The 21372-nt window shown below is 69.8% G+C and overlaps 9 non-coding genes across 9 annotated transcripts; all 9 read left to right on the forward strand.

Annotated features, from left to right (window-relative positions):
• The first annotated feature begins 166 nt into the window (after positions 1–166).
• Positions 167–285, forward strand: LOC149123913 (5S ribosomal RNA). Its single transcript, XR_016215581.1, has one exon. It is a non-coding gene; the product is annotated as a 5S ribosomal RNA (ribosomal RNA).
• A 2351-nt stretch (positions 286–2636) lies between these two features.
• Positions 2637–2755, forward strand: LOC149123914 (5S ribosomal RNA). Its single transcript, XR_016215582.1, has one exon. It is a non-coding gene; the product is annotated as a 5S ribosomal RNA (ribosomal RNA).
• A 2343-nt stretch (positions 2756–5098) lies between these two features.
• On the forward strand, positions 5099–5217 carry LOC149123915 (5S ribosomal RNA). The gene has a single exon (XR_016215583.1). It is a non-coding gene; the product is annotated as a 5S ribosomal RNA (ribosomal RNA).
• Positions 5218–7548: 2331 nt separating this feature from the next.
• LOC149123916 (5S ribosomal RNA) lies at positions 7549–7667 on the forward strand. The gene has a single exon (XR_016215197.1). It is a non-coding gene; the product is annotated as a 5S ribosomal RNA (ribosomal RNA).
• Positions 7668–10025: 2358 nt separating this feature from the next.
• LOC149123917 (5S ribosomal RNA) lies at positions 10026–10144 on the forward strand. Its single transcript, XR_016215198.1, has one exon. It is a non-coding gene; the product is annotated as a 5S ribosomal RNA (ribosomal RNA).
• Positions 10145–12469: 2325 nt separating this feature from the next.
• Positions 12470–12588, forward strand: LOC149123918 (5S ribosomal RNA). Its single transcript, XR_016215199.1, has one exon. It is a non-coding gene; the product is annotated as a 5S ribosomal RNA (ribosomal RNA).
• Positions 12589–14446: 1858 nt separating this feature from the next.
• LOC149123919 (5S ribosomal RNA) lies at positions 14447–14565 on the forward strand. Its single transcript, XR_016215493.1, has one exon. It is a non-coding gene; the product is annotated as a 5S ribosomal RNA (ribosomal RNA).
• A 2339-nt stretch (positions 14566–16904) lies between these two features.
• LOC149123920 (5S ribosomal RNA) lies at positions 16905–17023 on the forward strand. The gene has a single exon (XR_016215200.1). It is a non-coding gene; the product is annotated as a 5S ribosomal RNA (ribosomal RNA).
• Positions 17024–19337: 2314 nt separating this feature from the next.
• LOC149123921 (5S ribosomal RNA) lies at positions 19338–19456 on the forward strand. Its single transcript, XR_016215584.1, has one exon. It is a non-coding gene; the product is annotated as a 5S ribosomal RNA (ribosomal RNA).
• Positions 19457–21372: the final 1916 nt, after the last annotated feature.

A 21372-nucleotide genomic window follows, 5' to 3' on the forward strand; every position in this document is an offset into this window, starting at 1 on the left:
GGAGAAGCGGCAGCGGGAGCGGGAGCGGGAGCGGGAATGGGAATGGGAATGGGAATGGGAGTGAGAGCGGGGAGCGGGCAGGAGGAGGAGGAGGCGGCGGCGGCGGCGGCGGCGGCGGCGGCTGTGCGGGCGCGCACTCAAGAGGGGCCTGGAGGCAGCCTCTGGCGTCTACGGCCATACCACCCTGAACGCGCCCGATCTCGTCTGATCTCGGAAGCTAAGCAGGGTCGGGCCTGGTTAGTACTTGGATGGGAGACCGCCTGGGAATACCGGGGGCTGTAGGCTTTTGCCCCGCGGCACCCTCCCCTTTTGCTCGCCTTTGGCTGGCTGCCTAGCCACGCCCCCATCCGCCAGCCCGCACGCCGGGACCCCTGCGACCCCCAACGCAGCTCCAGCAGGGGGCAGAAGCCCGACCCCTCCACCTGGCAGCCCCAGCCCGCCCGCGCCTCGGGCCTGGGCCTGGGCCTGGGCCTGGGCACGGGCACGGGCACGGGCACGGGCACGGGCACGGGCACGGGCACGGGCGGGCCGGCCAGCTGTCCCCGGCTGCCGCAGCCCCACCGCCAACCCCGGGGCCCACCCCGGGACACAGGCCACGCCCCGCGCCATCCAGCGCGCCCCCTCCAACCCCAAACCAGCGACTCACCGCCCGCCAGGGCGCTCCCCTGCCGGCCGCCCCAACCCCGCAGCCCGCCGCACCAGCAGCTCCCGGCACCTGCACTCCCACCGCCCCTCCCGGGCTCCTGTCTCCCAGGGAGCCCAATGACTGTGACCACGACCACGACCACGACCACCGCCCGAAGACGACGCCAGGGCGCGGTTGCCCACCACTCAGGGCCCGGTGCCTCGCGCAGCCCAACCCGCGGGCCCTCTGCGCCACCTGGCCGTGCGGCGGCCACGCGCCACAGCCGCGGAAGCCCTCCAGAGCGCAAAGGAGGGACCCCACACCAAGCCTCGCAGGCAATACAGGCACCCTCTCCCTCTGTCTCTGACTTACACCAACACCTACACGTCTCTCTCTCTTTCTCTCTCTCTCTCTGTCTCTCTCTCCTCTCTCTGTCCCCCTCTCCCCCATCAGCCCTGACTCACACAGCATCCAAACGGGGCACCCTTTTGGCAGGCCAGGCAGAGACCCGCGGCCACAGGCTGCGTGCCCACAGGACCTCCCCGGGACAGAGGGTCCGTGGCAGGCAGGCAGCACACAGCCTGTGGTCTCTGTGGGGAGCAACTCGGATTGGACTGAGTTACTGGAATTAAGACTTATTCTATGCATCTGCTCTCCCACAATATGGCGCTGGGAGAGGAGAAAACAGCTTCTATGCAGCTGCCTCTTGCCAACTTGAGTGATGACCTCCAGGAGCTGATCCTGCTCCTGATTGGAGGAGAGCAGCGTACTTGGCGTGTGGGCAGCCGAGTTGGGATTGGCGGAAGAGGACTATAAAGGAGGAGAGAGACAACATGCACCAGGAACATCTAAGGGGAACACCTGTGCAGCCCCCGAGAGAGCCGGCCGGCCGGCCGGCGGTGTGCCGCTCCCCCGCGGAAGTGGGGAATGTGGCAGGGGGAACCGCCCTTCCACGGAGGTGGAAGGGACGGTAGCCAACCCGGGAAGAACCAGCAGCAAACCCGGGGAGGGCCGAGCAGACGAAAGAACAGCGCAGGGTCCTGTGTCGTTCCTCCATGAAGAGGGGGAGCGACAGTCTCGAACTGGCTGCCGGGCTGGAGGGTGCGGGTCGCGCTGAAGCGCCCCACCCTCCCGTGAGGGAACGGGCGCTGAGGACGGAAATCCCTCTGTGCCACGAAGGGTGTCGGGGTGTGCGACTGTGTGCCCCTTGTGTAGGCGTGTGTGTGTGTGTGTGTGTGTGTGTGTGAGTGCCCACGCGAGCGTGCGGCGGGGGTGATTCCGTGCGCTGCCGCCCTCCTTCCCGACCTGCTGCCCCACTTGGGCCCCCGTGACCGAGCGGGGACAAGGGTCCCCAGGCCCTCAGCTGTCCTCGCGGCGTGGGAGTGTGTGGAGGCGCGGCGGCCGTGCCGGGGGAGGGCGGGCGACCTGTGCGTCAGCGGTGGGGGGGCTGCTGGCGGCCGGGTAGGAGGGAAGGCCCGGGCCGCGGTGGTGTGGGGCGCCGAACCCCCTGGTGCCGGGACCCGCGAGCCGCGGGGCGCAGCCCTGGGCAGGCGTGGAGGCTGCCGGGCACGGCTGGCGTGTGGCTGGGCGATGGCGGCAGGCAGGGGATCCGGCCTAGAAAGAGAGAGTAGGAGTTCCCTGTGGCCAGCGGCAGCCGGAGGAGGTTGGCTCCCCTTGGCTTGGCGGCAGCGTGCCGACTGGGCGCCCGGTGCTGCACTGCAGGTCCTGGGCTGGGCAGGCGGAGGGCTGGAGTTCGGGCACTGGTGCAGGGCTAGGCGGAGTGCGGCTGAGGGGGGGGGGAGGAGGAGGAGAAGAGAAGAGAAGAGAAAAGAGGGAGGAGGCGGAGGAGAAGCGGCAGCGGGAGCGGGAGCGGGAGCGGGAATGGGAATGGGAATGGGAATGGGAGTGAGAGCGGGGAGCGGGCAGGAGGAGGAGGAGGCGGCGGCGGCGGCGGCGGCGGCGGCGGCTGTGCGGGCGCGCACTCAAGAGGGGCCTGGAGGCAGCCTCTGGCGTCTACGGCCATACCACCCTGAACGCGCCCGATCTCGTCTGATCTCGGAAGCTAAGCAGGGTCGGGCCTGGTTAGTACTTGGATGGGAGACCGCCTGGGAATACCGGGGGCTGTAGGCTTTTGCCCCGCGGCACCCTCCCCTTTTGCTCGCCTTTGGCTGGCTGCCTAGCCACGCCCCCATCCGCCAGCCCGCACGCCGGGACCCCTGCGACCCCCAACGCAGCTCCAGCAGGGGGCAGAAGCCCGACCCCTCCACCTGGCAGCCCCAGCCCGCCCGCGCCTCGGGCCTGGGCCTGGGCCTGGGCCTGGGCACGGGCACGGGCACGGGCACGGGCACGGGCACGGGCGGGCCGGCCAGCTGTCCCCGGCTGCCGCAGCCCCACCGCCAACCCCGGGGCCCACCCCGGGACACAGGCCACGCCCCGCGCCATCCAGCGCGCCCCCTCCAACCCCAAACCAGCGACTCACCGCCCGCCAGGGCGCTCCCCTGCCGGCCGCCCCAACCCCGCAGCCCGCCGCACCAGCAGCTCCCGGCACCTGCACTCCCACCGCCCCTCCCGGGCTCCTGTCTCCCAGGGAGCCCAATGACTGTGACCACGACCACGACCACGACCACCGCCCGAAGACGACGCCAGGGCGCGGTTGCCCACCACTCAGGGCCCGGTGCCTCGCGCAGCCCAACCCGCGGGCCCTCTGCGCCACCTGGCCGTGCGGCGGCCACGCGCCACAGCCGCGGAAGCCCTCCAGAGCGCAAAGGAGGGACCCCACACCAAGCCTCGCAGGCAATACAGGCACCCTCTCCCTCTGTCTCTGACTTACACCAACACCTACACGTCTCTCTCTCTTTCTCTCTCTCTCTCTGTCTCTCTCTCCTCTCTCTGTCCCCCTCTCCCCCATCAGCCCTGACTCACACAGCATCCAAACGGGGCACCCTTTTGGCAGGCCAGGCAGAGACCCGCGGCCACAGGCTGCGTGCCCACAGGACCTCCCCGGGACAGAGGGTCCGTGGCAGGCAGGCAGCACACAGCCTGTGGTCTCTGTGGGGAGCAACTCGGATTGGACTGAGTTACTGGAATTAAGACTTATTCTATGCATCTGCTCTCCCACAATATGGCGCTGGGAGAGGAGAAAACAGCTTCTATGCAGCTGCCTCTTGCCAACTTGAGTGATGACCTCCAGGAGCTGATCCTGCTCCTGATTGGAGGAGAGCAGCGTACTTGGCGTGTGGGCAGCCGAGTTGGGATTGGCGGAAGAGGACTATAAAGGAGGAGAGAGACAACATGCACCAGGAACATCTAAGGGGAACACCTGTGCAGCCCCCGAGAGAGCCGGCCGGCCGGCCGGCGGTGTGCCGCTCCCCCGCGGAAGTGGGGAATGTGGCAGGGGGAACCGCCCTTCCACGGAGGTGGAAGGGACGGTAGCCAACCCGGGAAGAACCAGCAGCAAACCCGGGGAGGGCCGAGCAGACGAAAGAACAGCGCAGGGTCCTGTGTCGTTCCTCCATGAAGAGGGGGAGCGACAGTCTCGAACTGGCTGCCGGGCTGGAGGGTGCGGGTCGCGCTGAAGCGCCCCACCCTCCCGTGAGGGAACGGGCGCTGAGGACGGAAATCCCTCTGTGCCACGAAGGGTGTCGGGGTGTGCGACTGTGTGCCCCTTGTGTAGGCGTGTGTGTGTGTGTGTGTGTGTGTGTGTGTGTGAGTGCCCACGCGAGCGTGCGGCGGGGGTGATTCCGTGCGCTGCCGCCCTCCTTCCCGACCTGCTGCCCCACTTGGGCCCCCGTGACCGAGCGGGGACAAGGGTCCCCAGGCCCTCAGCTGTCCTCGCGGCGTGGGAGTGTGTGGAGGCGCGGCGGCCGTGCCGGGGGAGGGCGGGCGACCTGTGCGTCAGCGGTGGGGGGGCTGCTGGCGGCCGGGTAGGAGGGAAGGCCCGGGCCGCGGTGGTGTGGGGCGCCGAACCCCCTGGTGCCGGGACCCGCGAGCCGCGGGGCGCAGCCCTGGGCAGGCGTGGAGGCTGCCGGGCACGGCTGGCGTGTGGCTGGGCGATGGCGGCAGGCAGGGGATCCGGCCTAGAAAGAGAGAGTAGGAGTTCCCTGTGGCCAGCGGCAGCCGGAGGAGGTTGGCTCCCCTTGGCTTGGCGGCAGCGTGCCGACTGGGCGCCCGGTGCTGCACTGCAGGTCCTGGGCTGGGCAGGCGGAGGGCTGGAGTTCGGGCACTGGTGCAGGGCTAGGCGGAGTGCGGCTGAGGGGGGGGGGAGGAGGAGGAGAAGAGAAGAGAAGAGAAAAGAGGGAGGAGGCGGAGGAGAAGCGGCAGCGGGAGCGGGAGCGGGAGCGGGAATGGGAATGGGAATGGGAATGGGAGTGAGAGCGGGGAGCGGGCAGGAGGAGGAGGAGGCGGCGGCGGCGGCGGCGGCGGCGGCGGCTGTGCGGGCGCGCACTCAAGAGGGGCCTGGAGGCAGCCTCTGGCGTCTACGGCCATACCACCCTGAACGCGCCCGATCTCGTCTGATCTCGGAAGCTAAGCAGGGTCGGGCCTGGTTAGTACTTGGATGGGAGACCGCCTGGGAATACCGGGGGCTGTAGGCTTTTGCCCCGCGGCACCCTCCCCTTTTGCTCGCCTTTGGCTGGCTGCCTAGCCACGCCCCCATCCGCCAGCCCGCACGCCGGGACCCCTGCGACCCCCAACGCAGCTCCAGCAGGGGGCAGAAGCCCGACCCCTCCACCTGGCAGCCCCAGCCCGCCCGCGCCTCGGGCCTGGGCCTGGGCCTGGGCCTGGGCACGGGCACGGGCACGGGCACGGGCACGGGCACGGGCGGGCCGGCCAGCTGTCCCCGGCTGCCGCAGCCCCACCGCCAACCCCGGGGCCCACCCCGGGACACAGGCCACGCCCCGCGCCATCCAGCGCGCCCCCTCCAACCCCAAACCAGCGACTCACCGCCCGCCAGGGCGCTCCCCTGCCGGCCGCCCCAACCCCGCAGCCCGCCGCACCAGCAGCTCCCGGCACCTGCACTCCCACCGCCCCTCCCGGGCTCCTGTCTCCCAGGGAGCCCAATGACTGTGACCACGACCACGACCACGACCACCGCCCGAAGACGACGCCAGGGCGCGGTTGCCCACCACTCAGGGCCCGGTGCCTCGCGCAGCCCAACCCGCGGGCCCTCTGCGCCACCTGGCCGTGCGGCGGCCACGCGCCACAGCCGCGGAAGCCCTCCAGAGCGCAAAGGAGGGACCCCACACCAAGCCTCGCAGGCAATACAGGCACCCTCTCCCTCTGTCTCTGACTTACACCAACACCTACACGTCTCTCTCTCTTTCTCTCTCTCTCTCTGTCTCTCTCTCCTCTCTCTGTCCCCCTCTCCCCCATCAGCCCTGACTCACACAGCATCCAAACGGGGCACCCTTTTGGCAGGCCAGGCAGAGACCCGCGGCCACAGGCTGCGTGCCCACAGGACCTCCCCGGGACAGAGGGTCCGTGGCAGGCAGGCAGCACACAGCCTGTGGTCTCTGTGGGGAGCAACTCGGATTGGACTGAGTTACTGGAATTAAGACTTATTCTATGCATCTGCTCTCCCACAATATGGCGCTGGGAGAGGAGAAAACAGCTTCTATGCAGCTGCCTCTTGCCAACTTGAGTGATGACCTCCAGGAGCTGATCCTGCTCCTGATTGGAGGAGAGCAGCGTACTTGGCGTGTGGGCAGCCGAGTTGGGATTGGCGGAAGAGGACTATAAAGGAGGAGAGAGACAACATGCACCAGGAACATCTAAGGGGAACACCTGTGCAGCCCCCGAGAGAGCCGGCCGGCCGGCCGGCGGTGTGCCGCTCCCCCGCGGAAGTGGGGAATGTGGCAGGGGGAACCGCCCTTCCACGGAGGTGGAAGGGACGGTAGCCAACCCGGGAAGAACCAGCAGCAAACCCGGGGAGGGCCGAGCAGACGAAAGAACAGCGCAGGGTCCTGTGTCGTTCCTCCATGAAGAGGGGGAGCGACAGTCTCGAACTGGCTGCCGGGCTGGAGGGTGCGGGTCGCGCTGAAGCGCCCCACCCTCCCGTGAGGGAACGGGCGCTGAGGACGGAAATCCCTCTGTGCCACGAAGGGTGTCGGGGTGTGCGACTGTGTGCCCCTTGTGTAGGCGTGTGTGTGTGTGTGTGTGTGTGTGTGTGTGTGAGTGCCCACGCGAGCGTGCGGCGGGGGTGATTCCGTGCGCTGCCGCCCTCCTTCCCGACCTGCTGCCCCACTTGGGCCCCCGTGACCGAGCGGGGACAAGGGTCCCCAGGCCCTCAGCTGTCCTCGCGGCGTGGGAGTGTGTGGAGGCGCGGCGGCCGTGCCGGGGGAGGGCGGGCGACCTGTGCGTCAGCGGTGGGGGGGCTGCTGGCGGCCGGGTAGGAGGGAAGGCCCGGGCCGCGGTGGTGTGGGGCGCCGAACCCCCTGGTGCCGGGACCCGCGAGCCGCGGGGCGCAGCCCTGGGCAGGCGTGGAGGCTGCCGGGCACGGCTGGCGTGTGGCTGGGCGATGGCGGCAGGCAGGGGATCCGGCCTAGAAAGAGAGAGTAGGAGTTCCCTGTGGCCAGCGGCAGCCGGAGGAGGTTGGCTCCCCTTGGCTTGGCGGCAGCGTGCCGACTGGGCGCCCGGTGCTGCAGGTCCTGGGCTGGGCAGGCGGAGGGCTGGAGTTCGGGCACTGGTGCAGGGCTAGGCGGAGGGCGGCTGAGGAGGAGGGGGGGGGAGGAGGAGAAGAGAAGAGAAGAGAAAAGAGGGAGGAGGCGGAGGAGAAGCGGCAGCGGGAGCGGGAGCGGGAGTGGGAATGGGAATGGGAATGGGAGTGAGAGCGGGGAGCGGGCAGGAAGAGGAGGCGGCGGCGGCGGCGGCGGCGGCGGCGGCTGTGCGGGCGCGCACTCAAGAGGGGCCTGGAGGCGGCCTCTGGCGTCTACGGCCATACCACCCTGAACGCGCCCGATCTCGTCTGATCTCGGAAGCTAAGCAGGGTCGGGCCTGGTTAGTACTTGGATGGGAGACCGCCTGGGAATACCGGGTGCTGTAGGCTTTTGCCCTGCGGCACCCTCCCCTTTTGCTCGCCTTTGGCTGGCTGCCTAGCCACGCCCCCATCCGCCAGCCCGCACGCCGGGACCCCTGCGACCCCCAACGCAGCTCCAGCAGGGGGCAGAAGCCCGACCCCTCCACCTGGCAGCCCCAGCCCGCCCGCGCCTCGGGCCTGGGCCTGGGCCTGGGCCTGGGCACGGGCACGGGCACGGGCACGGGCACGGGCACGGGCACGGGCGGGCCGGCCAGCTGTCCCCGGCTGCCGCAGCCCCACCGCCAACCCCGGGGCCCACCCCGGGACACAGGCCACGCCCCGCGCCATCCAGCGCGCCCCCTCCAACCCCAAACCAGCGACTCACCGCCCGCCAGGGCGCTCCCCTGCCGGCCGCCCCAACCCCGCAGCCCGCCGCACCAGCAGCTCCCGGCACCTGCACTCCCACCGCCCCTCCCGGGCTCCTGTCTCCCAGGGAGCCCAATGACTGTGACCACGACCACGACCACGACCACCGCCCGAAGACGACGCCAGGGCGCGGTTGCCCACCACTCAGGGCCCGGTGCCTCGCGCAGCCCAACCCGCGGGCCCTCTGCGCCACCTGGCCGTGCGGCGGCCACGCGCCACAGCCGCGGAAGCCCTCCAGAGCGCAAAGGAGGGACCCCACACCAAGCCTCGCAGGCAATACAGGCACCCTCTCCCTCTGTCTCTGACTTACACCAACACCTACACGTCTCTCTCTCTTTCTCTCTCTCTCTCTGTCTCTCTCTCCTCTCTCTGTCCCCCTCTCCCCCATCAGCCCTGACTCACACAGCATCCAAACGGGGCACCCTTTTGGCAGGCCAGGCAGAGACCCGCGGCCACAGGCTGCGTGCCCACAGGACCTCCCCGGGACAGAGGGTCCGTGGCAGGCAGGCAGCACACAGCCTGTGGTCTCTGTGGGGAGCAACTCGGATTGGACTGAGTTACTGGAATTAAGACTTATTCTATGCATCTGCTCTCCCACAATATGGCGCTGGGAGAGGAGAAAACAGCTTCTATGCAGCTGCCTCTTGCCAACTTGAGTGATGACCTCCAGGAGCTGATCCTGCTCCTGATTGGAGGAGAGCAGCGTACTTGGCGTGTGGGCAGCCGAGTTGGGATTGGCGGAAGAGGACTATAAAGGAGGAGAGAGACAACATGCACCAGGAACATCTAAGGGGAACACCTGTGCAGCCCCCGAGAGAGCCGGCCGGCCGGCCGGCGGTGTGCCGCTCCCCCGCGGAAGTGGGGAATGTGGCAGGGGGAACCGCCCTTCCACGGAGGTGGAAGGGACGGTAGCCAACCCGGGAAGAACCAGCAGCAAACCCGGGGAGGGCCGAGCAGACGAAAGAACAGCGCAGGGTCCTGTGTCGTTCCTCCATGAAGAGGGGGAGCGACAGTCTCGAACTGGCTGCCGGGCTGGAGGGTGCGGGTCGCGCTGAAGCGCCCCACCCTCCCGTGAGGGAACGGGCGCTGAGGACGGAAATCCCTCTGTGCCACGAAGGGTGTCGGGGTGTGCGACTGTGTGCCCCTTGTGTAGGCGTGTGTGTGTGTGTGTGTGTGTGTGTGTGTGTGAGTGCCCACGCGAGCGTGCGGCGGGGGTGATTCCGTGCGCTGCCGCCCTCCTTCCCGACCTGCTGCCCCACTTGGGCCCCCGTGACCGAGCGGGGACAAGGGTCCCCAGGCCCTCAGCTGTCCTCGCGGCGTGGGAGTGTGTGGAGGCGCGGCGGCCGTGCCGGGGGAGGGCGGGCGACCTGTGCGTCAGCGGTGGGGGGGCTGCTGGCGGCCGGGTAGGAGGGAAGGCCCGGGCCGCGGTGGTGTGGGGCGCCGAACCCCCTGGTGCCGGGACCCGCGAGCCGCGGGGCGCAGCCCTGGGCAGGCGTGGAGGCTGCCGGGCACGGCTGGCGTGTGGCTGGGCGATGGCGGCAGGCAGGGGATCCGGCCTAGAAAGAGAGAGTAGGAGTTCCCTGTGGCCAGCGGCAGCCGGAGGAGGTTGGCTCCCCTTGGCTTGGCGGCAGCGTGCCGACTGGGCGCCCGGTGCTGCAGGTCCTGGGCTGGGCAGGCGGAGGGCTGGAGTTCGGGCACTGGTGCAGGGCTAGGCGGAGGGCGGCTGAGGAGGAGGGGGGGGGAGGAGGAGAAGAGAAGAGAAGAGAAAAGAGGGAGGAGGCGGAGGAGAAGCGGCAGCGGGAGCGGGAGCGGGAGTGGGAATGGGAATGGGAATGGGAGTGAGAGCAGGGAGCGGGCAGGAAGAGGAGGCGGCGGCGGCGGCGGCGGCGGCGGCGGCGGCGGCGGCGGCGGCGGCGGCTGTGCGGGCGCGCACTCAAGAGGGGCCTGGAGGCGGCCTCTGGCGTCTACGGCCATACCACCCTGAACGCGCCCGATCTCGTCTGATCTCGGAAGCTAAGCAGGGTCGGGCCTGGTTAGTACTTGGATGGGAGACCGCCTGGGAATACCGGGTGCTGTAGGCTTTTGCCCCGCGGCACCCTCCCCTTTTGCTCGCCTTTGGCTGGCTGCCTAGCCACGCCCCCATCCGCCAGCCCGCACGCCGGGACCCCTGCGACCCCCAACGCAGCTCCAGCAGGGGGCAGAAGCCCGACCCCTCCACCTGGCAGCCCCAGCCCGCCCGCGCCTCGGGCCTGGGCCTGGGCCTGGGCCTGGGCACGGGCACGGGCACGGGCACGGGCACGGGCGGGCCGGCCAGCTGTCCCCGGCTGCCGCAGCCCCACCGCCAACCCCGGGGCCCACCCCGGGACACAGGCCACGCCCCGCGCCATCCAGCGCGCCCCCTCCAACCCCAAACCAGCGACTCACCGCCCGCCAGGGCGCTCCCCTGCCGGCCGCCCCAACCCCGCAGCCCGCCGCACCAGCAGCTCCCGGCACCTGCACTCCCACCGCCCCTCCCGGGCTCCTGTCTCCCAGGGAGCCCAATGACTGTGACCACGACCACGACCACGACCACCGCCCGAAGACGACGCCAGGGCGCGGTTGCCCACCACTCAGGGCCCGGTGCCTCGCGCAGCCCAACCCGCGGGCCCTCTGCGCCACCTGGCCGTGCGGCGGCCACGCGCCACAGCCGCGGAAGCCCTCCAGAGCGCAAAGGAGGGACCCCACACCAAGCCTCGCAGGCAATACAGGCACCCTCTCCCTCTGTCTCTGACTTACACCAACACCTACACGTCTCTCTCTCTTTCTCTCTCTCTCTCTGTCTCTCTCTCCTCTCTCTGTCCCCCTCTCCCCCATCAGCCCTGACTCACACAGCATCCAAACGGGGCACCCTTTTGGCAGGCCAGGCAGAGACCCGCGGCCACAGGCTGCGTGCCCACAGGACCTCCCCGGGACAGAGGGTCCGTGGCAGGCAGGCAGCACACAGCCTGTGGTCTCTGTGGGGAGCAACTCGGATTGGACTGAGTTACTGGAATTAAGACTTATTCTATGCATCTGCTCTCCCACAATATGGCGCTGGGAGAGGAGAAAACAGCTTCTATGCAGCTGCCTCTTGCCAACTTGAGTGATGACCTCCAGGAGCTGATCCTGCTCCTGATTGGAGGAGAGTAGCGTACTTGGCGTGTGGGCAGCCGAGTTGGGATTGGCGGAAGAGGACTATAAAGGAGGAGAGAGACAACATGCACCAGGAACATCTAAGGGGAACACCTGTGCAGCCCCCGAGAGAGCCGGCCGGCCGGCCGGCGGTGTGCCGCTCCCCCGCGGAAGTGGGGAATGTGGCAGGGGGAACCGCCCTTCCACGGAGGTGGAAGGGACGGTAGCCAACCCGGGAAGAACCAGCAGCAAACCCGGGGAGGGCCGAGCAGACGAAAGAACAGCGCAGGGTCCTGTGTCGTTCCTCCATGAAGAGGGGGAGCGACAGTCTCGAACTGGCTGCCGGGCTGGAGGGTGCGGGTCGCGCTGAAGCGCCCCACCCTCCCGTGAGGGAACGGGCGCTGAGGACGGAAATCCCTCTGTGCCACGAAGGGTGTCGGGGTGTGCGACTGTGTGCCCCTTGTGTAGGCGTGTGTGTGTGTGTGTGTGTGTGTGTGAGTGCCCACGCGAGCGTGCGGCGGGGGTGATTCCGTGCGCTGCCGCCCTCCTTCCCGACCTGCTGCCCCACTTGGGCCCCCGTGACCGAGCGGGGACAAGGGTCCCCAGGCCCTCAGCTGTCCTCGCGGCGTGGGAGTGTGTGGAGGCGCGGCGGCCGTGCCGGGGGAGGGCGGGCGACCTGTGCGTCAGCGGTGGGGGGGCTGCTGGCGGCCGGGTAGGAGGGAAGGCCCGGGCCGCGGTGGTGTGGGGCGCCGAACCCCCTGGTGCCGGGACCCGCGAGCCGCGGGGCGCAGCCCTGGGCAGGCGTGGAGGCTGCCGGGCACGGCTGGCGTGTGGCTGGGCGATGGCGGCAGGCAGGGGATCCGGCCTAGAAAGAGAGAGTAGGAGTTCCCTGTGGCCAGCGGCAGCCGGAGGAGGTTGGCTCCCCTTGGCTTGGCGGCAGCGTGCCGACTGGGCGCCCGGTGCTGCAGGTCCTGGGCTGGGCAGGCGGAGGGCTGGAGTTCGGGCACTGGTGCAGGGCTAGGCGGAGGGCGGCTGAGGAGGAGGGGGGGGGAGGAGGAGAAGAGAAGAGAAGAGAAAAGAGGGAGGAGGCGGAGGAGAAGCGGCAGCGGGAGCGGGAGCGGGAGTGGGAATGGGAATGGGAATGGGAGTGAGAGCGGGGAGCGGGCAGGAAGAGGAGGCGGCGGCGGCGGCGGCGGCGGCGGCGGCGGCGGCTGTGCGGGCGCGCACTCAAGAGGGGCCTGGAGGCGGCCTCTGGCGTCTACGGCCATACCACCCTGAACGCGCCCGATCTCGTCTGATCTCGGAAGCTAAGCAGGGTCGGGCCTGGTTAGTACTTGGATGGGAGACCGCCTGGGAATACCGGGTGCTGTAGGCTTTTGCCCCGCGGCACCCTCCCCTTTTGCTCGCCTTTGGCTGGCTGCCTAGCCACGCCCCCATCCGCCAGCCCGCACGCCGGGACCCCTGCGACCCCCAACGCAGCTCCAGCAGGGGGCAGAAGCCCGACCCCTCCACCTGGCAGCCCCAGCCCGCCCGCGCCTCGGGCCTGGGCCTGGGCCTGGGCCTGGGCACGGGCACGGGCACGGGCACGGGCACGGGCGGGCCGGCCAGCTGTCCCCGGCTGCCGCAGCCCCACCGCCAACCCCGGGGCCCACCCCGGGACACAGGCCACGCCCCGCGCCATCCAGCGCGCCCCCTCCAACCCCAAACCAGCGACTCACCGCCCGCCAGGGCGCTCCCCTGCCGGCCGCCCCAACCCCGCAGCCCGCCGCACCAGCAGCTCCCGGCACCTGCACTCCCACCGCCCCTCCCGGGCTCCTGTCTCCCAGGGAGCCCAATGACTGTGACCACGACCACGACCACGACCACCGCCCGAAGACGACGCCAGGGCGCGGTTGCCCACCACTCAGGGCCCGGTGCCTCGCGCAGCCCAACCCGCGGGCCCTCTGCGCCACCTGGCCGTGCGGCGGCCACGCGCCACAGCCGCGGAAGCCCTCCAGAGCGCAAAGGAGGGACCCCACACCAAGCCTCGCAGGCAATACAGGCACCCTCTCCCTCTGTCTCTGACTTACACCAACACCTACACGTCTCTCTCTCTTTCTCTCTCTCTCTCTGTCTCTCTCTCCTCTCTCTGTCCCCCTCTCCCCCATCAGCCCTGACTCACACAGCATCCAAACGGGGCACCCTTTTGGCAGGCCAGGCAGAGACCCGCGGCCACAGGCTGCGTGCCCACAGGACCTCCCCGGGACAGAGGGTCCGTGGCAGGCAGGCAGCACACAGCCTGTGGTCTCGAACTGGCTGCCGGGCTGGAGGGTGCGGGTCGCGCTGAAGCGCCCCACCCTCCCGTGAGGGAACGGGCGCTGAGGACGGAAATCCCTCTGTGCCACGAAGGGTGTCGGGGTGTGCGACTGTGTGCCCCTTGTGTAGGCGTGTGTGTGTGTGTGTGTGTGTGTGAGTGCCCACGCGAGCGTGCGGCGGGGGTGATTCCGTACGCTGCCGCCCTCCTTCCCGACCTGCTGCCCCACTTGGGCCCCCGTGACCGAGCGGGGACAAGGGTCCCCAGGCCCTCAGCTGTCCTCGCGGCGTGGGAGTGTGTGGAGGCGCGGCGGCCGTGCCGGGGGAGGGCGGGCGACCTGTGCGTCAGCGGTGGGGGGGCTGCTGGCGGCCGGGTAGGAGGGAAGGCCCGGGCCGCGGTGGTGTGGGGCGCCGAACCCCCTGGTGCCGGGACCCGCGAGCCGCGGGGCGCAGCCCTGGGCAGGCGTGGAGGCTGCCGGGCACGGCTGGCGTGTGGCTGGGCGATGGCGGCAGGCAGGGGATCCGGCCTAGAAAGAGAGAGTAGGAGTTCCCTGTGGCCAGCGGCAGCCGGAGGAGGTTGGCTCCCCTTGGCTTGGCGGCAGCGTGCCGACTGGGCGCCCGGTGCTGCACTGCAGGTCCTGGGCTGGGCAGGCGGAGGGCTGGAGTTCGGGCACTGGTGCAGGGCTAGGCGGAGGGCGGCTGAGGAGGAGGGGGGGGGAGGAGGAGAAGAGAAGAGAAGAGAAAAGAGGGAGGAGGCGGAGGAGAAGCGGCAGCGGGAGCGGGAGCAGGAGTGGGAATGGGAATGGGAATGGGAATGGGAATGGGAGTGAGAGCGGGGAGCGGGCAGGAGGAGGAGGAGGAGGAGGCGGCGGCGGCGGCGGAGGCGGCGGCGGCGGCTGTGCGGGCGCGCACTCAAGAGGGGCCTGGAGGCGGCCTCTGGCGTCTATGGCCATACCACCCTGAACGCGCCCGATCTCGTCTGATCTCGGAAGCTAAGCAGGGTCGGGCCTGGTTAGTACTTGGATGGGAGACCGCCTGGGAATACCGGGTGCTGTAGGCTTTTGCCCCGCGGCACCCTCCCCTTTTGCTCGCCTTTGGCTGGCTGCCTAGCCACGCCCCCATCCGCCAGCCGGGACCCCTGCGACCCCCAACGCAGCTCCAGCAGGGGGCAGAAGCCCGACCCCTCCACCTGGCAGCCCCAGCCCGCCCGCGCCTCGGGCCTGGGCCTGGGCCTGGGCCTGGGCCTGGGCACGGGCACGGGCACGGGCACGGGCACGGGCGGGCCGGCCAGCTGTCCCCGGCTGCCGCAGCCCCACCGCCAACCCCGGGGCCCACCCCGGGACACAGGCCACGCCCCGCGCCATCCAGCGCGCCCCCTCCAACCCCAAACCAGCGACTCACCGCCCGCCAGGGCGCTCCCCTGCCGGCCGCCCCAACCCCGCAGCCCGCCGCACCAGCAGCTCCCGGCACCTGCACTCCCACCGCCCCTCCCGGGCTCCTGTCTCCCAGGGAGCCCAATGACTGTGACCACGACCACGACCACGACCACCGCCCGAAGACGACGCCAGGGCGCGGTTGCCCACCACTCAGGGCCCGGTGCCTCGCGCAGCCCAACCCGCGGGCCCTCTGCGCCACCTGGCCGTGCGGCGGCCACGCGCCACAGCCGCGGAAGCCCTCCAGAGCGCAAAGGAGGGACCCCACACCAAGCCTCGCAGGCAATACAGGCACCCTCTCCCTCTGTCTCTGACTTACACCAACACCTACACGTCTCTCTCTCTTTCTCTCTCTCTCTCTGTCTCTCTCTCCTCTCTCTGTCCCCCTCTCCCCCATCAGCCCTGACTCACACAGCATCCAAACGGGGCACCCTTTTGGCAGGCCAGGCAGAGACCCGCGGCCACAGGCTGCGTGCCCACAGGACCTCCCCGGGACAGAGGGTCCGTGGCAGGCAGGCAGCACACAGCCTGTGGTCTCTGTGGGGAGCAACTCGGATTGGACTGAGTTACTGGAATTAAGACTTATTCTATGCATCTGCTCTCCCACAATATGGCGCTGGGAGAGGAGAAAACAGCTTCTATGCAGCTGCCTCTTGCCAACTTGAGTGATGACCTCCAGGAGCTGATCCTGCTCCTGATTGGAGGAGAGCAGCGTACTTGGCGTGTGGGCAGCCGAGTTGGGATTGGCGGAAGAGGACTATAAAGGAGGAGAGAGACAACATGCACCAGGAACATCTAAGGGGAACACCTGTGCAGCCCCCGAGAGAGCCGGCCGGCCGGCCGGCGGTGTGCCGCTCCCCCGCGGAAGTGGGGAATGTGGCAGGGGGAACCGCCCTTCCACGGAGGTGGAAGGGACGGTAGCCAACCCGGGAAGAACCAGCAGCAAACCCGGGGAGGGCCGAGCAGACGAAAGAACAGCGCAGGGTCCTGTGTCGTTCCTCCATGAAGAGGGGGAGCGACAGTCTCGAACTGGCTGCCGGGCTGGAGGGTGCGGGTCGCGCTGAAGCGCCCCACCCTCCCGTGAGGGAACGGGCGCTGAGGACGGAAATCCCTCTGTGCCACGAAGGGTGTCGGGGTGTGCGACTGTGTGCCCCTTGTGTAGGCGTGTGTGTGTGTGTGTGTGTGTGTGTGTGTGAGTGCCCACGCGAGCGTGCGGCGGGGGTGATTCCGTGCGCTGCCGCCCTCCTTCCCGACCTGCTGCCCCACTTGGGCCCCCGTGACCGAGCGGGGACAAGGGTCCCCAGGCCCTCAGCTGTCCTCGCGGCGTGGGAGTGTGTGGAGGCGCGGCGGCCGTGCCGGGGGAGGGCGGGCGACCTGTGCGTCAGCGGTGGGGGGGCTGCTGGCGGCCGGGTAGGAGGGAAGGCCCGGGCCGCGGTGGTGTGGGGCGCCGAACCCCCTGGTGCCGGGACCCGCGAGCCGCGGGGCGCAGCCCTGGGCAGGCGTGGAGGCTGCCGGGCACGGCTGGCGTGTGGCTGGGCGATGGCGGCAGGCAGGGGATCCGGCCTAGAAAGAGAGAGTAGGAGTTCCCTGTGGCCAGCGGCAGCCGGAGGAGGTTGGCTCCCCTTGGCTTGGCGGCAGCGTGCCGACTGGGCGCCCGGTGCTGCAGGTCCTGGGCTGGGCAGGCGGAGGGCTGGAGTTCGGGCACTGGTGCAGGGCTAGGCGGAGGGCGGCTGAGGAGGAGGGGGGGGGAGGAGGAGAAGAGAAGAGAAGAGAAAAGAGGGAGGAGGCGGAGGAGAAGCGGCAGCGGGAGCGGGAGCGGGAGTGGGAATGGGAATGGGAATGGGAGTGAGAGCGGGGAGCGGGCAGGAAGAGGAGGCGGCGGCGGCGGCGGCGGCGGCGGCGGCGGCGGCGGCGGCGGCGGCTGTGCGGGCGCGCACTCAAGAGGGGCCTGGAGGCGGCCTCTGGCGTCTACGGCCATACCACCCTGAACGCGCCCGATCTCGTCTGATCTCGGAAGCTAAGCAGGGTCGGGCCTGGTTAGTACTTGGATGGGAGACCGCCTGGGAATACCGGGTGCTGTAGGCTTTTGCCCCGCGGCACCCTCCCCTTTTGCTCGCCTTTGGCTGGCTGCCTAGCCACGCCCCCATCCGCCAGCCCGCACGCCGGGACCCCTGCGACCCCCAACGCAGCTCCAGCAGGGGGCAGAAGCCCGACCCCTCCACCTGGCAGCCCCAGCCCGCCCGCGCCTCGGGCCTGGGCCTGGGCCTGGGCCTGGGCACGGGCACGGGCACGGGCACGGGCACGGGCACGGGCGGGCCGGCCAGCTGTCCCCGGCTGCCGCAGCCCCACCGCCAACCCCGGGGCCCACCCCGGGACACAGGCCACGCCCCGCGCCATCCAGCGCGCCCCCTCCAACCCCAAACCAGCGACTCACCGCCCGCCAGGGCGCTCCCCTGCCGGCCGCCCCAACCCCGCAGCCCGCCGCACCAGCAGCTCCCGGCACCTGCACTCCCACCGCCCCTCCCGGGCTCCTGTCTCCCAGGGAGCCCAATGACTGTGACCACGACCACGACCACGACCACCGCCCGAAGACGACGCCAGGGCGCGGTTGCCCACCACTCAGGGCCCGGTGCCTCGCGCAGCCCAACCCGCGGGCCCTCTGCGCCACCTGGCCGTGCGGCGGCCACGCGCCACAGCCGCGGAAGCCCTCCAGAGCGCAAAGGAGGGACCCCACACCAAGCCTCGCAGGCAATACAGGCACCCTCTCCCTCTGTCTCTGACTTACACCAACACCTACACGTCTCTCTCTCTTTCTCTCTCTCTCTCTGTCTCTCTCTCCTCTCTCTGTCCCCCTCTCCCCCATCAGCCCTGACTCACACAGCATCCAAACGGGGCACCCTTTTGGCAGGCCAGGCAGAGACCCGCGGCCACAGGCTGCGTGCCCACAGGACCTCCCCGGGACAGAGGGTCCGTGGCAGGCAGGCAGCACACAGCCTGTGGTCTCTGTGGGGAGCAACTCGGATTGGACTGAGTTACTGGAATTAAGACTTATTCTATGCATCTGCTCTCCCACAATATGGCGCTGGGAGAGGAGCAAACAGCTTCTATGCAGCTGCCTCTTGCCAACTTGAGTGATGACCTCCAGGAGCTGATCCTGCTCCTGATTGAAGGAGAGCAGCGTACTCGGCGTGTGGGCAGCCGAGTTGGGATTGGCGGAAGAGGACTATAAAGGAGGAGAGAGACAACATGCACCAGGAACATCTAAGGGGAACACCTGTGCAGCCCCCGAGAGAGCCGGCCGGCCGGCCGGCGGTGTGCCGCTCCCCCGCGGAAGTGGGGAATGTGGCAGGGGGAACCGCCCTTCCACGGAGGTGGAAGGGACGGTAGCCAACCCGGGAAGAACCAGCAGCAAACCCGGGGAGGGCCGAGCAGACGAAAGAACAGCGCAGGGTCCTGTGTCGTTCCTCCATGAAGAGGGGGAGCGACAGTCTCGAACTGGCTGCCGGGCTGGAGGGTGCGGGTCGCGCTGAAGCGCCCCACCCTCCCGTGAGGGAACGGGCGCTGAGGACGGAAATCCCTCTGTGCCACGAAGGGTGTCGGGGTGTGCGACTGTGTGCCCCTTGTGTAGGCGTGTGTGTGTGTGTGTGTGTGTGTGTGTGAGTGCCCACGCGAGCGTGCGGCGGGGGTGATTCCGTGCGCTGCCGCCCTCCTTCCCGACCTGCTGCCCCACTTGGGCCCCCGTGACCGAGCGGGGACAAGGGTCCCCAGGCCCTCAGCTGTCCTCGCGGCGTGGGAGTGTGTGGAGGCGCGGCGGCCGTGCCGGGGGAGGGCGGGCGACCTGTGCGTCAGCGGTGGGGGGGCTGCTGGCGGCCGGGTAGGAGGGAAGGCCCGGGCCGCGGTGGTGTGGGGCGCCGAACCCCCTGGTGCCGGGACCCGCGAGCCGCGGGGCGCAGCCCTGGGCAGGCGTGGAGGCTGCCGGGCACGGCTGGCGTGTGGCTGGGCGATGGCGGCAGGCAGGGGATCCGGCCTAGAAAGAGAGAGTAGGAGTTCCCTGTGGCCAGCGGCAGCCGGAGGAGGTTGGCTCCCCTTGGCTTGGCGGCAGCGTGCCGACTGGGCGCCCGGTGCTGCAGGTCCTGGGCTGGGCAGGCGGAGGGCTGGAGTTCGGGCACTGGTGCAGGGCTAGGCGGAGGGCGGCTGAGGAGGGGGGAGAGGAGGAGAAGAGAAGAGAAGAGAAAAGAGGGAGGAGGCGGAGGAGAAGCGGCAGCGGGAGCGGGAGCGGGAGTGGGAATGGGAATGGGAATGGGAGTGAGAGCGGGGAGCGGGCAGGAGGAGGAGGAGGAGGCGGCGGCGGCGGCTGTGCGGGCGCGCACTCAAGAGGGGCCTGGAGGCGGCCTCTGGCGTCTACGGCCATACCACCCTGAACGCGCCCGATCTCGTCTGATCTCGGAAGCTAAGCAGGGTCGGGCCTGGTTAGTACTTGGATGGGAGACCGCCTGGGAATACCGGGGGCTGTAGGCTTTTGCCCCGCGGCACCCTCCCCTTTTGCTCGCCTTTGGCTGGCTGCCTAGCCACGCCCCCATCCGCCAGCCCGCACGCCGGGACCCCTGCGACCCCCAACGCAGCTCCAGCAGGGGGCAGAAGCCCGACCCCTCCACCTGGCAGCCCCAGCCCGCCCGCGCCTCGGGCCTGGGCCTGGGCCTGGGCCTGGGCCTGGGCCTGGGCACGGGCACGGGCACGGGCGGGCCGGCCAGCTGTCCCCGGCTGCCGCAGCCCCACCGCCAACCCCGGGGCCCACCCCGGGACACAGGCCACGCCCCGCGCCATCCCAGCGCGCCCCCTCCAACCCCAAACCAGCGACTCACCGCCCGCCAGGGCGCTCCCCTGCCGGCCGCCCCAACCCCGCAGCCCGCCGCACCAGCAGCTCCCGGCACCTGCACTCCCACCGCCCCTCCCGGGCTCCTGTCTCCCAGGGAGCCCAATGACTGTGACCACGACCACGACCACGACCACCGCCCGAAGACGACGCCAGGGCGCAGTTGCCCACCACTCAGGGCCCGGTGCCTAGCGCAGCCCAACCCGCGGGCCCTCTGCGCCACCTGGCCGTGCGGCGGCCACGCGCCACAGCCGCGGAAGCCCTCCAGAGCGCAAAGGAGGGACCCCACACCAAGCCTCGCAGGCAATACAGGCACCCTCTCCCTCTGTCTCTGACTTACACCAACACCTACACGTCTCTCTCTCTTTCTCTCTCTCTCTCTGTCTCTCTCTCCTCTCTCTGTCCCCCTCTCCCCCATCAGCCCTGACTCACACAGCATCCAAACGGGGCACCCTTTTGGCAGGCCAGGCAGAGACCCGCGGCCACAGGCTGCGTGCCCACAGGACCTCCCCGGGACAGAGGGTCCGTGGCAGGCAGGCAGCACACAGCCTGTGGTCTCTGTGGGGAGCAACTCGGATTGGACTGAGTTACTGGAATTAAGACTTATTCTATGCATCTGCTCTCCCACAATATGGCGCTGGGAGAGGAGCAAACAGCTTCTATGCAGCTGCCTCTTGCCAACTTGAGTGATGACCTCCAGGAGCTGATCCTGCTCCTGATTGGAGGAGAGCAGCGTACTTGGCGTGTGGGCAGCCGAGTTGGGATTGGCGGAAGAGGACTATAAAGGAGGAGAGAGACAACATGCACCAGGAACATCTAAGGGGAACACCTGTGCAGCCCCCGAGAGAGCCGGCCGGCCGGCCGGCGGTGTGCCGCTCCCCCGCGGAAGTGGGGAATGTGGCAGGGGGAACCGCCCTTCCACGGAGGTGGAAGGGACGGTAGCCAACCCGGGAAGAACCAGCAGCAAACCCGGGGAGGGCCGAGCAGACGAAAGAACAGCGCAGGGTCCTGTGTCGTTCCTCCATGAAGAGGGGGAGCGACAGTCTCGAACTGGCTGCCGGGCTGGAGGGTGCGGGTCGCGCTGAAGCGCCCCACCCTCCCGTGAGGGAACGGGCGCTGAGGACGGAAATCCCTCTGTGCCACGAAGGGTGTCGGGGTGTGCGACTGTGTGCCCCTTGTGTAGGCGTGTGTGTGTGTGTGTGTGTGTGTGTGAGTGCCCACGCGAGCGTGCGGCGGGGGTGATTCCGTGCGCTGCCGCCCTCCTTCCCGACCTGCTGCCCCACTTGGGCCCCCGTGACCGAGCGGGGACAAGGGTCCCCAGGCCCTCAGCTGTCCTCGCGGCGTGGGAGTGTGTGGAGGCGCGGCGGCCGTGCCGGGGGAGGGCGGGCGACCTGTGCGTCAGCGGTGGGGGGGCTGCTGGCGGCCGGGTAGGAGGGAAGGCCCGGGCCGCGGTGGTGTGGGGCGCCGAACCCCCTGGTGCCGGGACCCGCGAGCCGCGGGGCGCAGCCCTGGGCAGGCGTGGAGGCTGCCGGGCACGGCTGGCGTGTGGCTGGGCGATGGC

Source organism: Oryctolagus cuniculus, chromosome 10 (assembly GCF_051225735.1).
Source record: "Oryctolagus cuniculus isolate XC-2025 breed Fujian yellow rabbit chromosome 10, ASM5122573v1, whole genome shotgun sequence".
Taxonomy (NCBI): domain Eukaryota; kingdom Metazoa; phylum Chordata; class Mammalia; order Lagomorpha; family Leporidae; genus Oryctolagus; species Oryctolagus cuniculus.